General features: G+C 33.4%; 1 long non-coding RNA gene across 1 annotated transcript in view; it reads left to right on the forward strand.

Annotated features, from left to right (window-relative positions):
- The window catches only part of LOC121037803 (uncharacterized), a 68,169-nt gene extending 44,340 nt beyond the window's left edge, over positions 1-23,829 (forward strand). Inside the window, exons 2-3 of the long non-coding RNA XR_005793991.1 lie at positions 16,978-17,168; positions 23,710-23,829. This is a non-coding gene — a long non-coding RNA (uncharacterized LOC121037803). The remainder of the gene's footprint in view (positions 1-16,977; positions 17,169-23,709) is intronic.
- Positions 23,830-25,709: the final 1,880 nt, after the last annotated feature.

The raw sequence follows: 25,709 nt of genomic DNA on the forward strand, positions 1-25,709 counted from the left end.
AAACTCACAAACTGCGAGATCATGACCTGAGCCAAAGTCAGTGGCTCAACCAATTGAGACACCTAGGAGCCCCAAACAATTGACTCATTCTAATATAACTCCCTAATTCATTGTACTTCCACTTTTCACATGGCTGAAAATTTCAGTACTTTGAGTTCTCCTAGCTTGGAAATTTCATGGTCTTAGAATTGAAATATAATTTTATTATAGTATAGTTATATAATGATACATGTTGTTATTATCATATACCATTATAATATATATCATTATATGAGTGTATTGTAGTATAATTATATACTATGATTTTTATAATAATTCCTCTAATTATTTTGTTCTCCAGTCTGCCTCAGCCATATAGTTGCATGATCATACAATAGACCTTAGCTAGGATGGGTGCCATCCTCTCTTATCACCACCTCCTTTCTTTCCTAAACTTGTTCCATAACTTTGTATAGTAATCTGACTCCAGCTATTCTTCAACTATCCCAGTACCTAAAATCTATTGTTCCTACTTTGTTGAACTATCTCTCTCCCCTTTTCCCTACTTTCTTTCCCAGAGTGCATATTGCATTACTATTATGGCTTTCTTGTGCATTTCTTCAATTTCCTTGTCCTTTCTTTCCCCCACCATACTTTCTAGAATCATCACCAACTGGTTAAATCCAACTTACTCTTCATGCCATATGTATGAGATAATACTCTCTCTTTCCCCCTACAGATTCATTATTCTCTTGTTTCTCCTTGATCTGTCACAGAAGATTAGCCTCTGTGGGCTGCTTCATCTGAGCTGCCTGCTTTCTGGTTTCCTATTGGGATCAACTCATGGAATGAAATAGGGGGAGATTGGAGTGGGGGGGAGACATACTTAAGGTACTTATTTTTCTGGCTTGATTCCTTTCAGGCCGTGGGTTTGAGGGGTTGCTCATTCTCTAGCTAAGCGTCAGTCCCTATTGTGTGTCTTTCACACCTTCAGCTTTAATCCTCTCCATGTTTTTAGTTTATCTCTGAACCATGATTCATTTATTGGGCATCTGCTTTCTAGTTTTCCTTCTTTGGTGATCGTATCCATTTTCAAGACTTTTAATTTCAATTCTATCTATGATAATGAATGTCAACTTTTGATTTGCAGTACAGACTTGTCCCTTAAATTTCAGGACCCATGTATAATAACCTACTCACCTTTTGCACTGAGATGTCTGATAATTTTTCATTTCCTCTCACTGTTCCCCTCACTCATTATTTTTAGTCTCAATCTTCCTCTTTGTTCATTCCACCTCTTGCTGTCCCTAAGTATGTCAAACTTGTTTCTGCCACAGAGACTTTGAACTTGTCACACCATCTACCTGGATAACTATTTCCTGGATATATGCTTGCTCACATACTGTCTTCAAGTTCATTGCTTACAAATCACTTATTCAGGAGGCCTTCTTCACTACCGTCTGGAAAGAAAAAACATCCCCTCACCCCAGCCTCTTCCTATGTCTCTGATTTTGTTCAAAAAATTTGTTCCATAATTCATATCACTACTTAACACACATATTTATTTGTGTTTGGTCTATTGCTTTCTCACTGTTGTATTTCCAGTGCCTAGAATAGAGTCTAGCATATAATATGTGCTTAATAAATATTTGCTGAAAGAATTAATGAGCAATGATAAACACAATATAGCCATATATGTATATATATTCTACACTGTATATGTTCATAAAATAATTTTAAGGGTATACTCCTGTTTTTTTAATATTATCACAAGGCATAGTACCTATAGTGTAAATGGTGTACTATTAATACTCATCAGATACCTTTCAGGACTGTGATGTTGAGGAATATGTCTTTCTTACAAATAGAAACAACTTGCTGTTCCAACAACCTTGTACTTTACATGAGATAGAAATTATTTCTTATGGGCACCAGGGTAGCTTATTTGGTTGAGCATCCAACTCCTGGTTTTGGGTCAGGTCATGATACCAGGGTCATGGGATCAAGCCCTGTGCCTGGCTCTGTGCTGAGTGTGGAGCCTGCTAAGATTCATTCTCTCTCTCTCTCTCTCTCTCTCTCTCTCTCTCTCTCTCTCTCCCTTCCTCTCTCCCTCCCTCCCTCTCCTTCTGCCCCTCTCCCCTGCTCACACTCATTCTCTTTCTCTCTGTAAATAAAAAAATAAAGAAAGAAAGGAAAAAAAGGAATGATTTCTTCTCCACAATAGATCTCTTATGTCTTACTATGTATTTGAATAAACATAGCCCTTTTTATTGGAGACTAGAAAATTACATTCAATATAAATGGCTAAAATGCTGATTAAAAAAACCCCACAATGATTGAAAATATATTAGACTCCAGTACACTTCTAGGCTGTTCTGAAATTTTTGCATCATTATTTTTACTTAAATATTTGTTTAATTTATCCTAATATGGCTCATAGATTTTATAAAGTATATAGATATTTGTTTAGATCATAATGCCTTCCTTCATAATATCAATAAATACACATACAAGAGAGGCATATCTTCATTATGGTGTTTCTAAAAGCCTATACAATTTAAGAGACAATAATACATCCTTAAGACACATTATAGCAGAAGCAAAATACCAGGCAATCTTCCTAGAATAAACCAGTGGTATGTTGTCAATGCCATTAATTTACTTACTAAAATTAGGCTTTTAATACACTATTTTGTGCAGAATGTATTTCACGATCCAAAATACTTTTCTGCAATTGCTTAATAATGTGCGTAGGTTAATCAGTCAGTCCCAATTTTATGTCTGGAGATATTTTTAATTTATAGGTCATTGTAAACAAAAGAGGCAAGAGTTGGAAAGTTATCTTATACATACTTTAAAGGATCAAAGAAGAATAGCCAAAAAAGCATTTTCCTTGATCAAACACATAAAAGTACTGTTAAATAATCAATATGTCATGTAAAGCTATTACATAAAATTATTAGCAATTTTTAAAACCTAAGAGTCACATATTAGATATAAGACTAAATTTTCCGCAGGCAGCCAATCTTTTCTCCAGATGTATGTTAGGCATTTGCTTCCTCTAGACAAAAACCAAAAATTATTTATCCCCCTCAGTCCCTGGTAAACAATGGGGCAACCATAGCATCTGCTATCAACCAAACCTCCTCCTTGTCTTACAAACATTCTGCTTTGCCCCTGAAATCAATATTCACAACATTTCAATGGTTTGAAATGAGCAGTGTTTGAAACAGACTGTGGTATATCCATAGAGTTGAATGGTACATTGTAATAAAAATGAAAGAAAATATATAAAAAAGAGCAGGTATTCTCACAGACCATATATTCATAACTCCAGGACAGGCAATGTTAAGCTATGGTGGTAGAATTCAGAACAGTGGTTCTCTTGTGAGGTCAGAGAAGAGGATTGATTGGAAAGTGATTAAAAGGCTGTGTTCTGGGTGATCAGAATGTTCTATAACTTGATCAGGTTGGTGGTTGCTTAATGAGCTGTTTACTTACATTTGTTATAAGCAAATTACACCTCAATCAGACAAGAAAACAAGTGAGAAGTTTGCCTGCTTTACCCCCTGGTGATCTGAAGATTGGAGAGTTACTGTTCCTCTTTACATTGTGTGAGATAAGCAGTGAAGGCTAGGAAGGCATCTAGTACTTACAGGCATCGTTACAGGACATTAAAATATTTTATCATGATTTCTAGGGGATGAAATATTAAATTTGAACATTTTCAAATGCTTAACCCTCAAAATAGATCATCTATAAGAAAAGAAATGTTAAAAGACTGATCTCATGAAGACCTGAACTTACTTTACTATAACACAATTTTATGAGATGTGTGTGAATGTTCTTCCTATGAAAGGTGAACTATATTATTCTGACCGTAAATGAATAAGATCACAGAGAAACTCAATCTAGTCAATTTTGTTTTTTAAAAAATTTTGTCTTATATTAAGTGTACATCAGAGTTTTGTTTTGTTTTCCTTTTTCGGGCAAAAGCAAGAAGAAATGAAGGCAAACTGTATCAGCATAGTGACTGGTCTGTTATTAAAAGAGTTTTGTTCAATATAGATCCACATAATCTCTGCAACCTAGACAATGAAATATATTATACTGTAACTAACTTATAAAAGTTAAAATAAGCACAGCTAATGGGGCACCTGGGTGGCTCAGTTGGTTGAGTGTCCGACTTTGGCTTAGGTCATGATCTCGTGTTCTCAAGTTTGAGCCCCATGTCAGGCTCTGTGCTGACAGCTCAGAGCCTGGAGCCTGCTTCAGATTATGTGTCTCCCTCTCTCTCTCTACCCCTCCCCTGCTCGTGCTCTCTCTCACTTTCAAAAATAAATAATAAAACATTAAAAAAAATAAACACAGCTAAGGATCAGTTGTATTGCATATTTCCCCCATATACTTGGTTATTAATTAATGATGGCATATCCCCTCTTACTATGGTTTTTCTTTTATGTCATGATGATGACACTAAACACAACCAGAACATTATGAGGTGCTGCAAAATGGATAATATGCCAGGCTATAGGGTAATTTGAAGATTTACAACATCCCTTAGCAATACCTATCCATTAAATGGTGAAGGAAAATATAGAACTATGGAGATTAAAGAGTATTTCACTTGTTAAATATATGGATTCTAAAATCAGGCCAGGACACTGTTTAAAGGTTTATTGGAAAAACATATATTTGCTTAAGTGTAAGGAACCTTGAGAGAGGTAGGTAATTAATTTGTACCAACTTTTTATTCAATTTAACTATACCCATTACATGACTAAAAATGTGGAAGAAAGGATTTCAGGCTGTTTTGTTTATTGACAAAAAATACAAATAAGGGATTTTTTTATTTACTTGCTCATTAAATGTATGTTACTCTTTCATATTATATTGATATTTAGAATATGACTGTACTAAAGTTTTTGTAACCTGTTCTTGGACTGCAATAATCTGTCTTATTACCAATATCCTTGGGTTTAGTCCAAAAGAGCAAAGTCTTATAAAGAATGCATTTCAGTGAAGAATAACTATGGCTATCATCCTTTAAAAGTTTCAAATGTAAATGAAACAAATTTTTTTTATCCCTATAGGTGAGTTATAGTACTTACTGACATTTTAGCAATATCAGGGCTCATTTTGATTTTTTTTTATGTACAGGAAAATAATCTTATTCATTAGACTTTATAACATTCCAGAATACCAGAGGAACTTTGGTAACAGAATAGACTTCATTTTAACAGATTTTCTATTCATACTCAAATTAGGTTATACTTGTCTGTTTTGCTGCCACATTGGATAGAATCTGCCTCCACTGGCAAGCAACTGAATGGGTTTAATGTTTGATTTTTAAAACATCGCCAGCTAATTTTGAGAAATAATGCATTACATTTTTAAAGTATTTTTTCTCTGCATGCACTATTCCATTTCCCTTCTAAATCCTGTTATATTTTCCTTTCAGATAAAAAGATTTAGAGAAACTTAGAATTAGCTATAGTAGAGGAGTAGAGTGAGTTTTTTGTATGATAACATTTAAAATACAAGAAATTTCTCTGATGACAGTACATCACTACTTTAGGGATTAAGCAAAAAAAAAGAACTTATAAACAAATTAGTATATTTTTGCATACTTAGATCTTTCCCTGTGTTCACTGTATCTTACAAACACAAAAGTAGGAATTATTTCCTCAAGCTACAAAGCTGAAAGGAATTTTTAATATGAACCTTATAGTAAGAGAAATAATGGTGTTTTGTCAAGTATGCTTCTAGCCTCATACTTCATTCATTCCTTAAATTATTTTACATATACATTCTCTTAAGAAATATGGGCAGTAAATATGATTCAATTTGATAGGTAAGGACTGTTTTTCACCGAGATGCAAGAAAATTGTCGTTGTTGACAGTAATTAGGTAAAGAGTTTTCCAAATTATATACTAACTAATGTATTTGAATGTTTAGAATAATGCTTGACACATAGCATTCATGGAGCACAGCTATTTTAAAATATGACTTCAAGCTATAATCTATCAAGAGGTACCTTTAGTAATTGTTATTTTTTAAATTTCTTGTTTAAATGAACATCAAAAAATTTATTTGAATATAGCTTTTTTATTGGTCAATATATTGTAACTTTACATGTGGCATAATTTGTAGGCTATCTGCTCTTTAGAACCTGCCACTATCTCTCTGTGTTAGATATCATCTGGATATCTTCTTAATACCTTTGAATTTTACATTTGACCCTGCCAACATAATTTAGGCTATGATTAACTACAGTTGGCTCACAGGGTACATCTACCTTTGGAAGCAAAAGTCAGTTGGCATGAAAATGTAATACCAGAAAGAGTTAATTTGCCTTCCTGTGCCCAGTTACTTCTTACTGGGGACATTACTGGGGCTCTGCACTGGAAAACAGTACCAAATAAATACTAAATCAATCAATCTATTGATGAATCAAAACCAACAAGGAATGTTGGCTTCAATTTATCTTCTTGGAAATTGGATTAGAGAACCTATTTCAGAGCCAAAGCAGAGTATGTCACAACAGCCCTAGCAAGCAAAATTCTGAGAAAAGACTGTTACACTGACAAAGCGTAAATGCATTATCACCCTATCAGTGCAGGGAAGATCACATTATTAATTTTTCTAGTGCTACAAATACCTGGCATAGTAAAGTTAGCAAATACTTTCAAGGTCAGACTAAAGACATTTGAGTGTCAGAGATTTAGTTTTCTACCCAATATTCTGCTTTCTGACAGCATATAATTTGTTTACAACTGTGAAATATATAAAAAATTCATATTAGAGGTAAATAATACCAGAAGAGTTAAAGGGGTGTTACTTGTTTGATCGATGTTTCAGGTTACTAGCTCAATGTTGCATTTGTGGATCTCTGAAAGAACACCTATAAAGTTTGGCTCAAACAATACATACATTTTTAACTCATCACATTTTACCTACTTTTAACTGTGAGAGAGCTGATGTTTCCCTATAGAACTTGAATTCAGTTTCATCCAAAAGAAGAAAAAGCATCCTGGAAAATTCAATGTCATGCTAATTAACTAATGAACTAGATTCACTAATTTTTTTTCATCTTTGGAGAACATGAGGGATCCATTGATATAGTATATCACTTTAAACTTGCAGTAGCATAAAATATATTTTAAAAAGTAACTACCAAAGAGTAGAGCAAGAGGGAATGCTAAAGAGACATTAAAGTAGTAATATCTTAATAGATAAGTTCATGTGGAAAAGATAATTTATATATACAATCAGGTCTATTTAAAGGAGGGGAAAAAAGTGGTGTGTGTGTGTGTGTGTGTGTGTGTGTGCGTGCGTGTACATACAAACTAAGGGAAACAGGCACACATTTTTTTGCAGCTGTGTGACAAAATTATCCCCAGTGCACAGTGTCTAGCTCAAGCAGAGGGATATAAAGGCAACCCTAGAAAATGTTCTTTCTTGCACTGCTATCTACATATGTTTGCTACTTTGTCAGAATTCACTCTTCCCCTTTCTAGGACTAACACCTTTCCGCTTTTTCTTTTTCTTTTTCTTTTGTTTTAATTTCCATCCCAAGTGTTTAATATGTTCATTGATGTATTGCCTGCATTTTCAAACCTCTTTTTTGAGTATTTCAGGTATTGGCAGGTAGCTTTTGAAATCTGGGGTTTTAAATGGAGCTAAGAATCACATGAGTTCATTTTATGAGAAATAGCTCTAACCTAGAACTTAGATAAAATTTGTTTCTTTTCCATCATCTTTCAGTGAAGAGAATGAACAACTTGCTCTTTGTCCTTATCAAATACCAATATACTTCTCTGGGAGAGTAAGCTTAATGTTTGATCTTTGACTCTCTTAGATTGAGGAGTATAATGTGCCCAAGGTTAAGCTATGATCTGGACAGCTCTCCATTTATCACAGATACATCTGGATCATTTCTCCTTTGTTTTCCCAAATCATTTTCTTGCAAAGCATGTTCATTTTCCTGATATGAGACATGGATGTATATTTCAGGTTTTAAAATATTTGAAAATAATTAGTTTACTAATATTATCTGACTTGCAGAATGTCTTTTATATTTTACTTCTATATATATCTAATGAGGAGTTTTACTTATTCAGCACATTCTCAGATCAGTGAAATAAATGAAATTCAGTTTTATCATAAACAGCTAACATATATTTATAAATGTAATTTTAAGTCAATTTTTTTTCTAATACTCAGGCAGAATTGTAAACACATTGATGTTTTTAAAGATACATATCTAAAAATTATGATAAACCACAATGTACAAAATATGAAAATTATTTGACATAAATTATATACTGATAACAAGAGTCTGTGTATTTTCTTGCATTGTGTAATAATAAAATCAGTATTCATCAGGTTCAGCTATTCAGGATAGCAAAATCTATATTCATATTTAAATTAAAAATTCATGAGTTCAAAAAGCATTGTTATCTATTATAAAACAATGAATGAGAAAGCACACATGGTAAATGAATACTTCTTAAATCCCTGATTTTATTGTGGGTAAATTAAATAATGCCAAAGGAAAACAAAAATAGTCAGAGATATTAGAGAGAGGATAAAAATCAGAACAAATAAAGACATTCCAAAATTTTATACTTTCATCTCATAAAATAAAATCAAGAAAAAATAATATTTGAAACTCTCAGAAAATATATTAACTACATAAATATTAAACAATTGTTTGAAAATACTTAAATATTTAGGTGGAATAAATGTAGTACAAGGAAATATTCTTCAATCATTCCAGATAGAACAAATTAAATGATGATGTACATCAATAATATCTGATCAACACTTCAGTAATTGATACTGTGGCACTTCCAACACAATTATAATGTAGATGAGCACTTCCTAAAAAATAGTTATGCTGCAACTAAGTCTTCTAATCAGAGTTGACAAGAAAAGCATTAATGTTCATCTTGCACAACAGTCATTTTGCTGATGAAAACACTAAGACTAAAACAGTTAAGTATGTACCAAAAAATGTGATCAAGCAATTGAAGGAGAAAGTTTGCATTTAACCCTATGCCTTTTGATACCGAGATCAATGCACTAATTACTAATGCATAGAATGCATGCTTATTAAGCATCAGTTGAGTGTTGAACACTGTGGCAAGTTTAGGAGAACTAGTCGTGAAGTGGATATCCATGTTCTCCTACCTCATTATGCTTCCTCTAGTTTACCTCATCATGTAGGGAGGTAAGCAGGAACTCAAGATATGCTACAATAAGTTACATCTTAATGGGAGAAGAACAGCATGTTTTCATATCAACTAAGAGTAATATCCAGCCTGATATCAAAGAGAAATGTGGGGTGTTTCAGTGAAGGTTGGTTGGACAAAGTGCTGTAAGGTGAATCCTGCAGTTTTGGCATTAGTCACAAAAGGCAAGCACAACCTATGTTCCTGGCCTGCATACCATCCTGGGTGTAAGAGATAACCCAAAGTTTGAAGAATTTAAGAGTTCAGTTTAATAGCTGTCCTTTGCCTCCTTCCCTTTTTCTTAGACAGCTTTTCTTAGCTTCAACCCAAGATTGAGGTGAAATAGAGAGGAGAGAAGGGGGGGATAAGAAGAAAGATAACTGACAGAAAGACCTTCACATGCAGAACTCCAGCACACTTGCCATGTTCCTGGTTGGCTGTTTGTAATTATTTTTCACAACTTGACTTATTCTGGATCTCCATTTTTTATCTGCCACTCTTTAGAATTTTTCAAAAGAGAGAGAGGTACTCAATTCTGAATCCACCAGGTTTAATAAGATATAGACAAAGTTTTCCAGAAGTTTCTCCAGAAGACCTTCCCACTTGGAGAAACTTGAGTGAGGACACTCCCTTGCCTACTGTCTATAGGAGGGAAAAATGAACCAGACAAATTTTCACTACTGAATTCTCTGCCCAGCACAAGAGATTCTATTCATAAGCTCTTTTATATATTCAAACTGGATGATAAGAAATGGTTTTCTAAACTATTTCTTAGTAGTTAGACAGTTCCTCGGTATGTTAAACATGAAGTTATTATATAGCTGATATTCTATTCCAAGTTATGTACCCAAAAGGTAGACGGCATATGCCCATCCATACAAAAACATATAAATGAATGTTCATAGAAAAATAATAGTCAAAAAGCAGAAACAATCTAAATGTCCATCAATGATGAATGGTTAAGCCAACTGCTGGTATATATGTAGAATGGGATATTATTTGGCAGTAAAATGAAATGGAGTAGTGGTACATGTCACAACATGAATGAACCTCAAAAACATTATGTTAAGTGAAAAAACCAGACAAAAGTGTCACATATTGTGTGCTTCTTGAATTTGTGTGAAATGTCAAGAGTAGGTAAATTTCTTAAAAAAAGAAAAAAGTGGAAGGACTGGAAGATGAAGACTGCCAATGGGTTTGGTGTTTCTGTTGGGGAAATGATAATGTTCTAAAATTAGATTGTAGTGATGCTTGCACAACTCTGTAAATATCCTAACAGCCAACTAATTTTACACTTTATTGGCAAACTTGATGGCATGTGAATTATATTTTAATGTATTTTTTAAAATTATTACACACTCGTTGTAAGACCTTCATAAGTCATCTTGCACCTTGTTTGGGATTAGGGGTTACTTTATACCATTGTTCTTAGGTTTGAGAACAATTCCCAAGGTAAAACATTTATTTTAACATATTTACAATTTTACTCTGTCTTCGGTCACAAGTAACTGAAGACGGTTTATAAGAATACACACAATACAAAGAGAACATACATGTTTGATGGAATCAGGGTCAAATATAAAATTAGAAAAGTAATAGGTCAGGAAAAAGAATAACGTTTAGGAATGCAAGCCATAGAGCTCTGTAAAATTTGTATAAAATTTCGAAACCCTAAATATATAAACATTAGTTATAAGGAGTTTACTAAGCATCTCCACCACCAAAACAAGTAGGAAATAGTTTAAAAAATTAAGTTTCTAAATATTAAAACAAATCTAATTTTCAAGAGATGCAGGACTTTTTTTCCAGTACAGACAACTGAAAAATTTTTCTCCCAAGTGGATTCTACAAGATGCAGACTAATGCAGCTTTAACTTCATTAAAACAATGAGGAAAACAAAAACAAACAAACAAAAAACCCAACTTCCTATTCATTTTTTTTATATAATAGCCCTTAATGTTAGGTAAAGGTATACCCTGGATTCCATTACAAAAAAAAATGAGCCCAATAAAGAAACTAAAAGTATTCTGTTCTCTAATTTTCTGGCTTGGTCCATGGTTTCAAGTTTAAATTGGGTAAAAGTAGAAGCATTACATCCAAAGTGGCTAAAACATGTGCCATGTTATTTAAGTGGGTTTTTCATTGAATAGCAGAAAATTTCAAAATCATGTCCTCTGAAAAGAATATATTTTTTGTTGCCTTTCATGGAAAAGCCCTGTGGATTGCTAATTAATTAAAAAAACCAGTAGTATAAATGTAAGAAACCCTAAATACATCAACCAGGTTCCCAACAGAAGACCCATTTCACATTTATTTTGGGCAATTTTTAGAAACTTTAGTAAGGAACCACTCATAAAACCCTGGGAGTGTAGGAAAACCACAGTTTTGGAAAAGCAGAAGCAGTTCAGTATTCTGGGAGCTAGAAATTATAGGGTTCTTACCACCTCTAGTTCCTCAGGGGGCAAATACAGGAAGCAATTATCACAATCCAGACAGATCAAGGGAGGGTGGGGGAGGGTCGTTTGAAGGGGCTGTGACCTCAGGTCAAGGGAAACTACCAGTTGAGACAATCCCACAATGAGAAAGTTAGGGGAATAAGAACCCAGGCATTATTCTTCTCCTGTGCATTGATTTCCTGCCCCACTGGTTATACCCAACCAGAAGCCAGAGCACAGGGAAGACCATTGATATTTTGGAACACCTATAGATCAACCTGCCGGGTACCAGTCAGGGTAGAAAATGATTAAAAATGGATTAAAACGTGTATCACTACCCAAAATACATATCTAAAAGGCAGAATACCTAACATACTAGGAAGGTCACCCCTGTTACCAAACTTAGCTTAAATTGTGGGCTCATTTTTATTTGCAGTCTCCATTGTATTTCCTTGAGAAATGTGTATGTTGTACCATCCAAAGACTGTCCTTTGAGTAATCAGTTTTACTACAGAAATTTTTAAAAGACTGAAAGAAACAATATTTAAGGTGACGGTCATCAACAATTGAGCAGCATTGTTGCCAGAAAACTGAGTTGGTAGGCTTTAGATGAGAAACTAATGGAATGAAATATTTAGTTTGTAAATGGCAACAGGACGTTTAAAATCATTCCAGCATGAAACTACAAATGTTCTCTACCTACTCCCCTAATGTACTATTTTAACCAAATTACTCTGATGGACATTTGGTGAGGTCAGAAGCAGATCAAGAAAGAGGAACTGGAAAGAGTATTATAGTTTGTTATTCACTGTTCTCTTGGAGAGAACACAGCATAGCCACTTGGCCACTCAAGGGAACCGCTTGGTTCCTCATGAGGCAGAGGGAGAAAGAATTCTGGCCAACAGCATTTATTGTGGTTTCCATGGGAAGGAATGTTTAGGATTAGCTAGTTACAATTTCTTGAGCCTATGGGCTGTCTCAGATTATCTAATATTTATACCCTTGGGCAGTTTAGGAGTGATGTATGAGTGGAAGACCTGTGAAGAGAGGTAATCAGGATGTGAACCTGGCCTCTAGCCAGGGTCTCAAAATTGGTCAAGATGAGATTTTTTTTTTCCAAGTTATATCTTCCTACTTCCTAAAACTAAAAGTAAGAGGAAGAAGGAGGGGGAGGAGAAAATTTACACATTCAATAGTAAGACCATCATGTCACCTCATTTTCTCTATCAGATAAACCCATTATGGATCCTTTATTGTAATGCTGTTTTATTTACTATTTTTATTATAATGTAATTTTTGATGTCACATAATGATATAAATTGATCACCAAAAATATGTCCCTTTTATTGATACATCAAAATTATCTCTCCCATATCTTATTCCAATACCTTGTTAGAGCCAGTGACTATAATAAGGTAGAAATAATATTCTTCTAATTGTTGAATTGAAATGAATATTTTATCATCAGATATAAATATAATGATAATAGTTGATTGATTATTGTAGGCCAAGCACTGAGCAGAGTGTTTTACTTATGTTTCTTATGAACTTGTAGGAACTATTTGAGGTGAAATCTGGGGCATAAAATAGTATATTACACAAAACCATTGAATTACAAATAACAGTGAGATTTGAAAGACCTTCTGCCTTCAGTGCTCATGCACATAAGCCCTTATGTTAGCTTAAGGAATTATTTATGTTTATAAGCCCATTATAAATACTTTGAAATTCCAAAAGTATAGATATATTTTTCTGATTTTTCACTTACTATGAATATAAGAAACAGTAATGTAGTAATTATGACTAATAATGTGGGTATTTTATGGATATATTGAAACAAAGAAGCAATGGTTATTTCCCACAGAAAACGATCTGCTTCTCAGTTGGTTTACAAAGGCTTGGGCAGAGCAGAGACCACTGTGAGAAGCTTTTAAGCATTCTGATGTATTATTTAAATAATATTATGTCATTTGCATTGTTACATCTTCTGTGACTTTTAAGAAAATAATGGCAGGGGCACCTGGGTGGTGCAGTTGGTTAAGCGTCCGACTTCAGCCAGGTCACGATCTCGCGGTCCGGGAGTTCGAGCCCCACATCAGGCTCTGGGCTGATGGCTCAGAGCCTGGAGCCTGTTTCCGATTCTGTGTCTCCCTCTCTCTCTGCCCCTCCCCCGTTCATGCTCTGTCTCTCTCTGTCCCAAAAATAAATAAAAAATGTTAAAAAAAAAAAAAAAGAAAATAATGGCAATCAAAATATCCAAAAGAAGAATATAGATGCATATATATGGTCTCTTCATTAAAATGATGACAATTTAATGAAATTAGAGAAATACACAAGCAAGAGTTTTGTATAAAAGCAGGTGCTCTCCTCATTCCTCATTAATTATAGTTATTTCACGCAAATATTCTAATTCATTTTATAAATATTTTAGAATGGGTAGGAATTTTTCAGAGCAGTTTATATTTGTATGTTGCTTGGAAAGATAAAAGTCATTATTTTGATTTTTTTTTCATGATACAACACACTAAATCCTACCTGGTGGTGTGCAGATGTTTTTAAAAAGTATCTGTGGGTACTTAATCTACAACTAGGGGTATATTTAAATACTTCACAAGTATTGTGCTGTAAGTCTGGCACAGACTGGGCTTTGAAGTACAAGACTACACCTAGCAAATGATTCAGTATATGCCAAGATAATTTTGAGGAAGTAAATCATAACAAGTCATATACTTTCCTACCATCTCTTGTTTCTGTGGTGCCTTTATCTAATGTGATATAAAGATCCATCCCACTTCTGTTCTACTTCTAACTGTTCTCTCTTCTGATTAATGGCATACTTGGATAAAACTACTGACTTGGGAAGGTTGGAGGAAGTGCCACTCTGTATAAAGTATGCAGTCATTTTTGTACAAGTGAGAACATTTTACTCTCCTCACCATAGGCTTTAAAGCTATGAATACTGAAGGCATTTCTGTAATATATGTGCTTCTTAACAGCATCTCGCTTTAGCCATAGTGAACAATTTTCCTTCATTTAACTCAGGGAAATTAGTTTATGAAGGATGTGAATGACTTCTTACACGCACCAAGAAGGACAGAGAGTGGGTAACTAGCAGTTAGTAACAGGAAATGATACAGTTAGGAGGAAAAAATGAGTGATGTATATGAGGATGACCACTTTCCTCATCCTTTGACAAATATTCAGAAGGCTTGCTGTGTTTTATATTAGTGTCTATCTAATGGGATTTAAAATACTTAATGATTCATAACTATTTTGCCTTACTTTGTAAAGCACCTCTGCATAAAGTATCACAAATAATCCTCACAATTATTCCAGGTACCCCTATATTTTATAAACAAAGATTTTTAAGTCATTAGGTAGATATCCGTAAGTTATGTCCGATATTTCATATACTGGGTTGAGGGTTTCCTTCCCTGCCCTATTCTCATTTTAAAACACTCAATGGAATAAACTCTAAGTGGATATGAATTACTTTACCAATCCCTGAATATCATAACCTTTCAAAAATATCTCTTCCATTTGAGAAATAATTAATCAGAATTAATGAGCATGAAAATAAAATCCCTGAGGCTGAAGTCTCATAGGAAGATAAGTGGACCTTCACTGCCTGATTTTGTAAAGATTCTCCCAATTCTTTGGTCCAACGCTAGCAGAGCCGTTCTTTAATAAAGTCAGTAGCATTTGTGTATATGTGGAGGCAGTAGGTGAGGTCACATATCACATACTCTATTTGTTCAAGAACTCAGGTAATCCTTGTTTCATTTGACATGGCATACTCTAGCACAGAGTAGCTCTTTCCAGAAGACATAGCTGCTGAAATACATTGTTGATGATAAATAATGTTTTTGTTTGAGTGTATATACATGGAACAATAAAAATAACTTTGGATTATTGGCCTTCTAAGATGTTTGTGAAACTGATTATTCTAGATTTCTAATTGTTGCCATTATTTGGAAATGTATCCAATTTTATTTGTATTTTATCATTGGTTTAATTATTTTGTAAGTAATTTTTAGTTTTTCTTTGGAAGTTCAGAAGAATTTTCTATATTTATGTTGTATTGCCTGAATATTTCTTCATCTGTAATTAAGTTAGGCAGGCCCGTTTCTTCATCTGTAATTTAGTTAAGCAGGCCATGTAGTTTGCTCTATTTTCTGAAATGGGATGTATATTTACCTCTAGACTTCTTTCCAGTATATATAATTCCTTTGCCTGTCACCAAGGAATTGTGCCAATCTCTTGGTAGATACAACATCTTCACCTGAGCAAGTAATTACACACCTACATCCACACACATGCTCAGACACACAGAGACAGACTGATAGATAAATTGATCTAGACTTTTGAGATCACTATGTGATAAAATATATATTTTCCTTTATAGTAACGATTCTCTCATGATTGACTTTTTATTTTATTTGTTTATTTGTTAGTGTGTGTGTGTGTGTGTGTATGTGTGTGTGTGTGTGTGTATATATATATATATATATGTTCATGGATGCAAAGTAATACATTTGTTTTGCTTTTACAAATACTGAAATTTTTACCTCAAGTAATGTCCAGTTTTGTTTATATCTTTTAGTCCAAAACCAGCAATATTTCTGAGTCAAGTGATTAAAAGGTGTGATAAACCTGATTCATCAGTTTTCCAAAGCACATTGATATATTTTCTGGCAGATATATCTAGATATATTCCTCTCCAGACACACTGCACATACTTGAACTTAACAACTCCTTGAGAGCACTGAATAGCAACATCTTAATGTTTTCCCAAATTGATAATCAACAAATGTACTTAAATTTCTATTTGTATTTAATAATTTTCTGGTGAAGTTGAAAATTCATATATTTTGAAGTATCCATGCATTAAGTCCTACATAAAATAAAATGTTTATATGTATGCTATTTAACTCATATAATTTTAAAGATAACTCACAAGTTCTATTATGCAAAGAGAAACATTCACTGAGATGAGTATTCACAATTCATATTTATTTCTGTGTTGTAAGAATCCTGTCAAACATAGAATATATTCCTTTAGCTCCCAACATTTTCTTACCATGTATGTAGAAGGTCAGGAAGAGAATAATTAAAATATGCAGCTACCTATCACTTAAAATAATTTACAGGCCCTTCTAATACTTTTGGAATGGAAAGTATCCGAAGTAAAGGCTCTCAAATTATATGAACGGATAGTTTTTAAGTGAAAATGACCACCAGTAGTACATTTTTGTATCTTACATTTTATTAATATTTTCAGTACCAACATTTTCTCTCCCCTCTTCATTTTCTGAATGGTCACAGGTTTTAAAAACATTTCTAGACCCTTTTGTGATCCACTTGCTACGTGAATGGAAGCTTGAAAGAATTGCTGCTATGACCACCCAAGCTTCTTTCAAATTTCTGAGGACCAGCCTTCCTGTGTAATTCGGTGTTTGATATTCAGATTGTTCTATTCCTACAAGACAACACTTTGATCGCTTTCAGAAAAACTGGTAAGTATAACTGACAAAAAAAACTATGTATTGTCTTAATATTTATGTGTATGCTTAAAAATGGTTTTTCTGAAAATTAATGGTAACTCTCTAGCCCTTAATATTTATGCACTTTAAACATGGATTTTAAATTATTTCCTTATGGAACATCTTTATTTCAGATTTGAAAAGTTCTGGGAAGAAGAGAGGCAAAAATAACTAATAATCTTATTTTAGAAATTACAGTGGAATTTGATGGCATATCAGATTTAATCTTTTCTTCTTTTTTTTTTTTGTTTCAAGTTTTTATTTAAATTCAGAATAGTTAACATATAGTGTAGTATTGGTTTCAGTGGTAGAATTTAGTGATTTATCACTTACATATAATACCCAGTGCTCATCACAGCAAGCGCCCTCCTTAATACCCATCATTCATTTAGCCCATCCTCAGATATAATCATATATTAGCCCCTCCATAAGAGATGTATTAAACACTGGCATATGACAATGACATTAATGGATATAATGTGAAATCCATTTTTTGTAGTATTTATTGTTCAGAGAATATATCTATTATATTATGCTTTTTAAAGTAAATTGTGAACTTATGTTACACATCTGTACATTTTTAGAGACTTGTTTTTAGGGAAATTGGAACTCCCTCCAATCACACAATGTGAGATCTCAGCTGCTTTTAAAGGCAATCAAGTTGGGTGCCTGGGTGGCTTAGTCAGTTAAGCAACTGACCTCGGATCAGGTCATGATCTCACAGTTCATGGGTCCAAGCCCCACATCAGGCTCTGTGCTGACAGGTTGGAGCCTGGAGCCTGCTTTGGATTCTGTGTCTCCCTCTCTCTGCCCCTCCCCAACATGTGCCCTCTCTCTCTCTCTCTCTCTCTCAAAAATAAATAAAATGTAAGAAAAAAATTTTTAAAAATTAAAAAAATAAAGGCAATCAAGAAACTTATATGGTATCATGATGTTAATCAGTAATGAACTTTTGATGTAGAGCACTAATTATTTGTCTTACAAAAAAAATTTATGGGAGCAAACACATCAATAATTTTGATAGTTAAAATAATAATTAGCTGTTATTACTCTTGCTGATTGGATGGTAATCACAATAAATGAGTCCTCAAATTTTGATTTTCCTAACAGAATAGAATCCATATAATTTTCTCTGTCATAGAAATGGATATATCAAGTCTTGGATAAATAATGAGGTATCTCATTTACCAACTGCAACAGCCTCTGTTCGTAAAAGATCACAACAGTGTCTTTCTGTTCACATAGTCTTCTGAAATGTGAACTTGTCTCTCTCTCATCAAGAAGTGGAGTAGTGTGTATCACTCCCTGAATCTGACCAATAAGATAAGGCAGAAGTAATGATGTTGGACCAGTAGTGAGATCAGTCTTTAAATGGCCTAGTAATTTGCATATTCTACAAACCCTATAGGAAGTGCAATTATCTTGAGACAGACATTCCATTAAGAAAAAAATAAAAAGTAAAAACAAAACAAAACAAACAAACAAAAGCCCAAATTTGGAAATGAGATGAAATACAAAAGAAGAGAACAAAAGTACTAAATGTGTAAGAAATGGATCCACCAGTTCCAGGCACTCCATTTTCTGCCATCTGGACAGGAACTACTAACTGGTTCTTCCACAAAATCATGAACAAATGATTTTTTTTTTTTAATTTTAAGCCACTAAAACGTGGCTAGTCAGTTATGAAGACGTCTAAAACACCCATGCTCACTTGGAAGAAACACAAAACATAATGAAAATATAGGTGATTGAATTCTATAAATAATAGTAGATTACAAGTAAAATTAGACTGTGTAATGTACTTCCGTCAATTATTAAAAAAAATTAACTTATTTTTGAAAGAGAGAGAGAAAGAGAGAGAGGGTAGGGGAAGGACAGAGAGAGGAGAGAGAGGAGAGAGAGAATTCCAAGCAAGCTCGCTCTGTCAGCTCAGAGCCCAGTGCAAGGCTGGAATTCACAAAGGGCTCCAACTCACGAACCATGAGATCATGACATGGGTTGAAATCAAGAGCCAGATGCTTAACTGACTGAGCCACCCAGGGGCCCGAGCTCAATTATTTATTAACTACTTATTATGGTTTTCTTTTCAAGAACCGTCCTTTCCCAACTGAGGATGTCAACATTATCACTGTCCTATAGTCCTTTTTGTAGGTAAATGACACAGGATAGTCAATAATACAATCAATGCTACAGTGATTGTATTAAAGGTTATACAGAGCTAGATAATAAGAATCCTTTTTGTGAGATTTTCATTGATTCTAGGAATGAGGAAGTTTATCTTTTTGAAATGGATATGACTGAGGACCAGGTGATCCTTGGGTTGCCAGTGGATATTAAGGCCAACATGTGGAAAAGGCCTGTCTAAGAATTAATTTTTAAAATATATAAATCAAAGTGAATCAAAGTGAACAGAAAAAGACAGGCAACTGATGACATCTTTTGAACTCCAGGGCCCAGTCATGCCTTAAGCAAGAGCTTTCCCTTTCATTTCACAGATATGTTAGCAGCAAGATATGTTTTTTCCTTGAACTACTTAGATTTGGTTTTCTGTTACTGAAACTCCACATCCTGACTAACCAATATGGAATGTTGTGGGATCTTGGAGACGGAAAGGATTTATAACAGAGATCCTGCCTATCATGAATTTAGTATGAAGTTAATTTTGGATTGGAAATAGCCTCAATATTCACTTAAAAAGCAATTGTTGAGCATTTATTGTGTGCAAAATGTGTGTATTAGACATATAGTGGTACACATACATGTCCTTCTACCATATATGTTCTTAAGAAACTAACAATAAGTTGAGACATTTTATGTTTTTAGGTAATAAAAAATTTATGGCTTCCAATTTGAGATTTTGGGGATAAAACAGAGCCATTTACTACCAGGAGTTCCCATGGGAGCATATAGTTGTTAAACACTGGGATATAAATTAGAAGAACCCTTTCCTCATCCTCTCCTTGTGTCTAGTCTATTTTTTTCCCTTTTCTCAGATGACCTCATAGGGCACAAGTCTAAAGAGATTAATGTGTCCACACAACACTGGAGTTGTTCAAGAGCATACAGCAGTATTGTAAGAAAAAACATTCCCAAACTATTATTTTCAAATAGTTCCTTAGCTTGAGTTGGAGGACGCACATAGATGACAGTATGACATCCACATGAGGTGTTATTTCACATATGCCATGGCACATAGCAGAAAGATGTTCTAGCACAAGACACCTCCATCCTGGAGTGAGCTGCATTATTTCTTCCACTGATTAGTTTTTTATGTACTTAGCAATACAAAGTTTTCCCAGCTGAGTCAGTCCTCTCAATACCTTAGGCATTTTATTAATTTTCTCTTCATTTTGTTTTATTAATTTTCTCTTCTTGAAGAAATATCACTTTGAACTCTGAGCCTTTTGACTTGCTCCGGTCTGGGACTAATGTCCCTGCTGGGCTCATTGCATATCTGGCATGTTAAGAATACCCTTAATAAAAACTGCAATAATAATAGCACATGCATCTAGTAATTGCTATTTCTAGGCATTTCACTAAATATTTTACCTTTGATAATTCAATTATGTTTATTTTTAAAAGTTTTATACATGAAGTTTTGAGATAAATACAGAAAAACTGATTTGCCCAAGATCATACAGCTAATTTGCCCAAGATCATACAGCTAACAAGTGACCAGGGCGTGATTGTAACAAAGTAATCTGTCTCTAGAGTCCTTGGGAGGTCTGAAAATGACTTTCTTTAAATGCTATTTATTTTTGAGAGAGAGAGACAGAGTGCAAGCAGGGGAGGAACAGAGAGAGAGAGGAAGACACAGGCTCGAGGCTCTGAGCTGTCAGCACAGATAGCGGGTTTCAAACTCATGAACCGCAAGATCATGACCTGAGCTGAAGTTGCCAACTGAGCCACCCAGGTGCCCCTAAAACAGATTTTTTAATGATAGTTTCAGAAGGTATAAAATTTTATTGAAAATTATTGCTTTATCATTTCCCTTCTCTCTAGCTCTTTGCGAAATCTGATAGACTTATCTGCAGCCTGTGTTGTGTGGGCAGCTGGGACTTCTTCCAGTCAACATGATCTCTCCTATAATCTGTGTCATTGACTAGTTGAACTCTCTAAATATATCTCTTCTTAAATACCTCCATCAGGTCAATTTCCTCACTCTCGTTGGGAATACAGTCCAGCGAATCTCTGGGTATCAGCTTGTGCATCCAGTCCTGCTGTTTTACATAGGATTGATCGGTTTTCTCTGTCAGATGTGCCTCTTTTACCACATAACAATATTTGACAGCCTTTGTCTGAGATTTGCTACTGTGTATGTTCCCCTCAAAATTCTTCAAATAATATTCATTACATTTTAGTCCATTTTTCAGCCCTTACTCATAAATACTGATTCAAAATTACAGATATCTAATAGCTTCTATCAGTGCATTTTGTTCTGATATTTCTCTATAACCAGACTGATGGCATATTCTCTTTCTCTTTGTACCTTTATATGTTTCTCCATCCATTCATGTATTCACTAAGATAACTTCTCTGTATCTTATTCTTAAATTTGAGTCCACGGTGACTTCTTATTTCTTGAGATTCAGATTCATATTCCCAAACTATATCCACATCAAGGAAGTAAACACATAATCAAGCACACAAACATACTCAAAAACAGCCTATCCTCATAATTCCTATCCTGAAGTACATTCTCTCTGTAGGTATTCAGGTATTCAGTATTGTTATTCTGGATTCAAACTCCAGAGTCATTGCTTCTCTTCCTTCTTATTTTTACTTATTTGATTAGTTACAAATTGTATTGATGCTATCTGAGCAAAGCCTTTCTGAATCCCTTTATTTCAATTGCAGTTAGCTCTTTTATTTCGTAACAGATTCTATCTTCCTCCTACCATATATATCCTTCCCCTAGACAGCATGCACATTATTCTGCAAAGGAGGATTTTGAACATTCTCAAAGATATTCTACTTCTTTTATTTTAGATAATAAATTGTCATTTTATTTAGAAAACTATGTAAATTATAGGCAAAACAAATATATTTTTAGAATTATATTTTACATACATAATTATATATTATATAATATTATATATATACTAAGATAAATAGTGTCATATAGAGAGTTTTAGACATGTCTTTCTTTTTTCCTCCAGTGAGCTCTTTTTTATAAATTTTGTAAATGAATTTAGATTCCTGGGAAAAGAGAGAATCCTAACTATTGTTAAATGAAACTTTAAGTACCTCATCGGTCAACTCTCAACATTAATTAGCAGTCATCAACAGGGAACTTCATCTTTTCTCTTCCTCAGATATATTTGTATTTTATTCATATATATTCTAAATTTTATTTCAAAATAGGAATCTGAAATATAAGAATAAAGTTGTCTTAAGATGAGTTAATAAGTTTATTCATTAAATGATAATCAAATTTGATAAAAGTTATAAATTGTTCATTTTTTTCTATTAAAGTTTGTAGGAAAAATTGTAAAAGTAAATATACATCTAGGTGCCTCCCAACTGACTCTAGTTAAGCAGAATGAAGGGTGTAAAATCTATGGCAATGTTAGCAAAAATCATCATGAATTCTATATCCCTCAATGTTTGATGTTTTGAAGGATAAAAGGAAAACAAAATGTTTATAAAATAATATTTCTTTATTCCTTAATTTCTCTTTCTGTTGCTTCATTATTGGTGTATAGAAATGCAACAGATTTCTTTGTGTTGATTCTGTATCCCACAACTTTACTGAATTCATCAATCAGTTCTAGTAGTTTTTTGGTGGGATCTTTCAGATTTCCTACATAGAGTACTATGTTATCTGCAAATAGGGAGAGCTGTATTTCTTCCTTGCCAATTTGGATGCCTTTTGTTTCTTTTTATTGACTGTTTACTGTGGCTGAAACTTCCAGTATTGTGTTAAATAACAATGCTAAGTTACACAATTTATTATTTTACATTTATGCTTAAAATTAATAAAAAATTTCATTGTTAGAACATACTGTTTAAAGTTCTAGAATTTTAGTGGCCCCTGGAATGCTCAGTCTGTTAGGCGTCCAACTTCAGCTCAGGTCATGATCTCATGGTTTGTGGGTTTGAGCCCCGTGTCAGGCTCTGTGCTGATGGCTCAGAGCCTGGAGCCTGCTTTGGACTCTGTGTCTCCCTCTCTCTCTGCCCCTCCCCCACTCACGCTCTGTCTGTCTCTATCAAAAAATGAATAAACGTTAAACAAAATTTTTTTAGTTAAATAAAAAAAATAAAGTTCTAGAATCTTAGTAACATTTGGCTCAACTAAATATTTGTTAAAGTTTAACAAAATTCAAAGATACTATGAAAATATAAACCTTTTTTTCACTGTTGATTATAGAGTTTATTTTACACATACCTCATAGCCATGCTTAATTAAAAAGTTAAAATTATATTTTATTGATATGTAAAGTTAAAATATTATATTTTAGTATTTATGTTTTGTTTTACAATTATTTAGTAAATCTTTTATTAATGTGGCCAGCATACTATGGAGACTGAAGAGTGAACTGCCCTTATGTTAAGTGAGGGAGAACTTCTGTTTGTCTCCAACCCAGGTACACTTTGATAAGGACCTAGTTCCACTTTAAATTAAGTAGTAAGATGGGAGGATACAGATTTTATATGTGAGCAACAGCTCTTGATGCCTTATATAAGAAGAAATTGTTACTTCTCTACTTTTCAAAAGATTTTCTCTGATTTACATGTTTTCAGAAAGACCACACGTGAATAAGTTATATATCCTTACAATTTTTGCATATGTCTTTGATTATATTTAATGTCAATGTATGTTTACTTTCAGTCATGTTGGCCCTTTGATGCAGGGCAATGTGAAATTATTTTTATCTACTCACACTTTATAAACCTCAAAATATTTAGTATAAAGATAAGTCTAATATGTAATTGTTACTGGAATTTCAAAATTCATTGACTTCTTAAGCAGGAGAAACTTAAAAAAGAAAAGTCTCTTCTTTGTTTTATCTTTAGCTTAAAGTTTTATCTATTGCTGCCATAATTACTAAAATTCTTTGAACTGAGTCTCTGTTTTTCCCTCCTTCTTCTCTTATCTCTATCCCCAAAGCCATTTGATTAAAATTTCAAGTCTCTTAACAGCACTCCTTCTTCCTGAATAATGCCCACATGCTTATAGGCATTCCTATGGGGTTTTGTTCAATTAAAAATATCATATGAGATATAGCAAATTCAGAAATAATATTCAGAACATCTATTCCTAATTATCAGAAAATGTTCTAAAAACAGCACATTTGTACGTGGGACAAGTATAAATCTAATATGTTAATGTTATATGGGACATGGTAGGCATTCATAAAGGATCACATAACATTTAAAATTGGCATTTCAAATTTACTTTGCAACTGTTTAGCTTTTAGGGGACTGAACTGAGTTCAGAATAACGATGCATAGGGAATAGAAACTGATGTGTGAAATGATTATTAATAGAATGTCTTAGTGCCTTATAAAAATGGTGACCTTGAAATCAAGTAGAAATTTGAGAAGTTAAAATTTATTTTGTGCGGGGAAGTATTTAAAACTGAAATAATTAACTGAGATTGGAGTCAAGGAGCACAAGTTTTTTGTTTGTTTGTTTGTTTGTTTTTTCTTTTCTTTAAATTTGGGGTGGAAAATGTATGACTGTAAAGAATTTATGTAGTCCGTTCTATCCTGACCCAAAGGACTCTACTCAAAGGATTAATTGTGATCTTTTCCACTAATTGAGATTTAGTCTGACTTTGTTCTAATAAATTAGCCTCTGTTGTGCATCATTTTAAATGCTCCAGTGAACACACACATTTTCCAATTTCAAATGAATCCAATTGATGTATTGCCATGAATGCACCCTGATGCTGTATTTCAATATTTTGCAGAGGTTCATCTTAGCTCCCTGTTAAAGAAAGTTACGAGAAAGAGGATTAAAAAATTTACTCCATATTGTTGTGGATTAATACATCTTTTAAAATATTAATTCCATATTTGTAACTCAGAGTGTTTTATCCCAAAATGCATGAAAGCAGATATAAGGGCAATTAAAAGAACAGACTGCATTACTTGACATATAAAAAAACTTTAGAAATTATAATCACTTTAGATTCATACCACAGGTGATTTGGGAAAAAAAAAGTCTTCTTCTAGTCCTTTGAAAGACTGTAGGTGGCAAAATAATGTAGGTATTAGTATTTAAGCATGATTTTGAAAAATTGAAAATTCTCTCATGATTTTCTATTATATAAACAAAACACAGTCTTTAAAGCAATATCTCCAATAATTATTTCAATTAATTTATTTTATTATTATATTTAATATCCATCTACTTTTAATGATGTTTATTTGTAAATTACTTTATTTACTTATAGATGAATATTTGGAAAATAGAGCTCATTACACCTTCATAGATTTTTTTCACACACAGAAAAACATAAAAAGGGGAAATACTGAAATATTAGCCTGTCCCTTATACATTTAGAG

This window comes from Herpailurus yagouaroundi, unplaced genomic scaffold (genome assembly GCF_014898765.1).
Source record: "Herpailurus yagouaroundi ecotype Mexico unplaced genomic scaffold, PumYag 164, whole genome shotgun sequence".
NCBI classification, from domain to species: domain Eukaryota; kingdom Metazoa; phylum Chordata; class Mammalia; order Carnivora; family Felidae; genus Herpailurus; species Herpailurus yagouaroundi.